The sequence below is a fragment of the Otolemur garnettii genome, unplaced genomic scaffold (assembly GCF_000181295.1).
Source record: "Otolemur garnettii isolate 467f Iridium unplaced genomic scaffold, OtoGar3 scaffold00035, whole genome shotgun sequence".
NCBI lineage: Eukaryota > Metazoa > Chordata > Mammalia > Primates > Galagidae > Otolemur > Otolemur garnettii.
This window is the reverse complement of record NW_003852430.1, coordinates 8,107,996-8,111,214: the sequence shown is the minus strand read 5'-3', so window position 1 is coordinate 8,111,214 and position 3,219 is coordinate 8,107,996. Positions and strand designations below refer to the sequence as shown.

Sequence of the window (3,219 nt, the reverse complement as noted above, 5' to 3'; positions counted from 1 at the left end):
TTAACCATTTATAAAATAATTGGTCTAGTTGTCAGAGATAGAAACTTGTTAGTGAACAGAGTAGATGAGAAAATTGTCACGTCAAGAAAAGAAGCTGCCTCATCCTCCTTGCCCTGAGAAAAATCAATATGTAATCAAAATTTTAATATTTTTCTTTAAAATTGCCCAAAAGGTTGAATTTGACTATTTCTCAATACTGTCAACTCCGTTGAAAACTTAAGCAAAGAATGTAAGTACCTTTCAAAGTATTTCTTCCACTTCTGCTCCTTGATGAGTCTGGTGTTAAACAACTGGTAACTGTCTCCTCAATTTAGCCTTTGGCACACCTCCTTTTAAGAACTTCCAAGGTACCTTGAGTACCACTGAAAATAAACAATGGCAGGATTTCTTAGCTATAGAGGCAGAGACAGGGAAAAGCATAGGAATGTCATTCCTTGGCCTTACTTCATAATACTTGGTAGAGGGAAGGTGTCAGATACCAGTAAGTTAAAAAGAGCAAGTTACAAACAGGAAAAAGAAAATAGCAAGAAAAGTCAAAAGCGGGATGAAGTGAGCATTATGGATAGTATAGGACAGCAAAGAACACAAAGGTCATGACCAAGGTCATGACTTGTTAGGTGCAAGGGCAGTGTAGTATCGAAGCACAGCTGATCTAATAATTTTAGGTGACGTCCATACTGTTCCCTATGGCAAACCACATTCTCGTCAATGTGTCGCCACTCAGCAGTGGGAGAAAACTATGTTAATGAACTATCTCATGAACCCCTCTGAGCTTTCTACCACTTTGAACTTTCAGCTTAAATAAAATCTACTTAGCCCTTCCTGTATTTCAGCAACCAAAGTCATCCAATGAACATAAAGAGCTGCCTGGGTTTTCACAATGGCAGTAAGGAAAGATTTTACTTTACCTGTGAATGGAAAATAGGTAATTTATAAACAATGGATATGGATGGTAGATTGAACATCTTTTTTTTTTTTGAGACAGTCTCACTCTGTAACCCTGGGTAGAATGCCATGGCATCCTAGCACATAGCAACCTCATACTCTTGGGCTCAAGTGATCCCTGATCCCCTTGCCTCAGCCTCCCAAGTACCTGGGACTACAGGTACCTGTCACAATGTTGGACTAGTTTTTCTATTTTTAGTAGAGATAGAGTCTTGCTTAGGCTCAGGCTTGCCTTGAACTCCTGAACTCAAGTGATCTACTCACCTTGGCCTCCCAGAGTGCTAGGATTATAGGCATGAGCCACCGTGCCTGGCCAGCATCTTTAATTTGTGATTGCTAGCATCCATATACCCTTTCTAATAATACCACTTTTATTTATTTATTTATTTTATTATTATTATTATTATTTGCCACAGAGTCTTATTATGTCACCCTTTAAAGAGTGCTATGGCATCGTAGCTCACAGCAACCTCAAACTCTAGGGCTCAAATGATTCTCTTGCCTCAACCTCCCAAGTAGCTGGGACTACAGGTGCCCACCACCACAACAGGCTATATTTTGTTGTAGTTGTCATTGTTGTTTTTTAGCAGGCCCTGGTCCGGTTTGAACCCACCAGGCCTGGTGTATGTGGCTGGCTCCCTAGCCACTGAGCTACAGGCACAGAGCCTATTTATTTATTTTTTTGAGACAGAGATTTAAGCTGTTACCCTTGGTAAAGAGCTGTGGTGTCACAGCTCACAGCAACCTCAGACTCTTGGGCTTAAGTGATCTTCTTGCCTCAGCCTCCCATGTAGCTGGAACTACAGGCGCCCACCTCAACGCTCGGCTATTTTTTGGTTGCAGTTGTCATTGTTGTTTGGCAAGCCTGGACTGGATTTGAACCCGCCAGCTCCAGTGTATGAGGCTCGGGCCCTAGCCGCTGAGCTACAGGTGCTGAGCGTATTTATTTTTATGTAGCCCTGCAAAAACAAGGCCTTAAAAAACTGTTTTAAGACTCAAGAGTTGTTCCTCTCCACAGAAATCTTTAGTAAAAGGCAAAAAGATTTAAAAAAAAAAAAGGCAAAAGATTTAGACAATCTGAAGAGACACAAGAGTATTCCCACATTTCTTGAGGAATTATAATTTTGTTATTATTGTTGTTGTTACCATTTTAGATTCAGCCTGGTGGACTTGTATTGAGAAGCCCTTCTTAGCCAGAGCTTGAGTATGTGATAGAAACTAGGCCAATCCGAGACTCTCTGGAGTTTAAATCTTCAGTAGAGGATGGAAGGGAGAGGAAATGGTAGGAATTCATCTGTTCCAGGGGGAGGTTCTGGCCTTTTGCCACCCTGAGAGCATTGTTGTCATTCCCAGATCCTGGCCCACTGAGAGTATCTCGGCTCAGCACATTTCAAAGTTTACTTCTGTGGACTTCTTTCCAGATAATGAGGTCTGAGATCTTTCAGTAAATTTATTTTTCACAAATGAACCAGAGAATATTTCTGTTGTGTGTATCTGTAGAACTCTGACTCATTCAAAAGTTGTGTTTTACCAATTACGTTGAAGAAAAATTGCCTTTATAAGCTGTAAGATGAATAAATAGTATGGGACCATAGCTGGAAGTGATACCATAGTTACTTTAACAATTTTTTAAAAAATCCTATAGAAACAATTTACTAATGATGAATACAATTTTGTAGACAATAAAATGGATGGTGCAAAAAATAAGGTAGTATTTTTTTTTCTTTGAGACAAGAGTGTCACTTTGTTACTTGGTAGAGTGCCATGGTGTCATGGCTAAAGCAACCTCAAACTCTTGGGCTCAAGTGATTCTCTTGCCTCAGCCTCCCAAGCAACTGAGACTATAGGCGCCTGCCAAAATGCCTGGCTATTTTAAGATATGTGGGGGCTGTCTCCCTCTTGCTCAGGCTAGTGTTGAGCCTGTGAGGTCAGGCAATCCACCCACCTTGGCTTCCTGCAGTGCTAGGATTACAAGCATGAGCCACTATGTCTGGCCCAATAAGGTAATATTGAATAAAAACCCAGGAAATATATATTTTTAAGAATTTTTTTATGGAAAAAATATGAAATTGGCTTGGCACCTGTGACTCAAGCAGCTAAGGCGCCAGACACATACACCTGAGCTGTGGGTTCAAATCCAGCCCAGGCCACCAAACAACAATGACGGCTGCAACCAAAAAATGGCCAAGCGCTGTGGTGGGCGCCTGCAGTCCCAGCTACTTGGGAGGCTGAGGCAGGAGACTCGCTTGAACCCAGGAGTCGGAGGTTGCTGTG

General features: G+C 41.5%; 1 pseudogene; it reads right to left on the bottom strand.

The window, feature by feature from the left end:
• Positions 1–1,900: 1,900 nt before the first annotated feature.
• LOC111725267 lies at positions 1,901–2,042 on the bottom strand (annotated as a pseudogene).
• Positions 2,043–3,219: the final 1,177 nt, after the last annotated feature.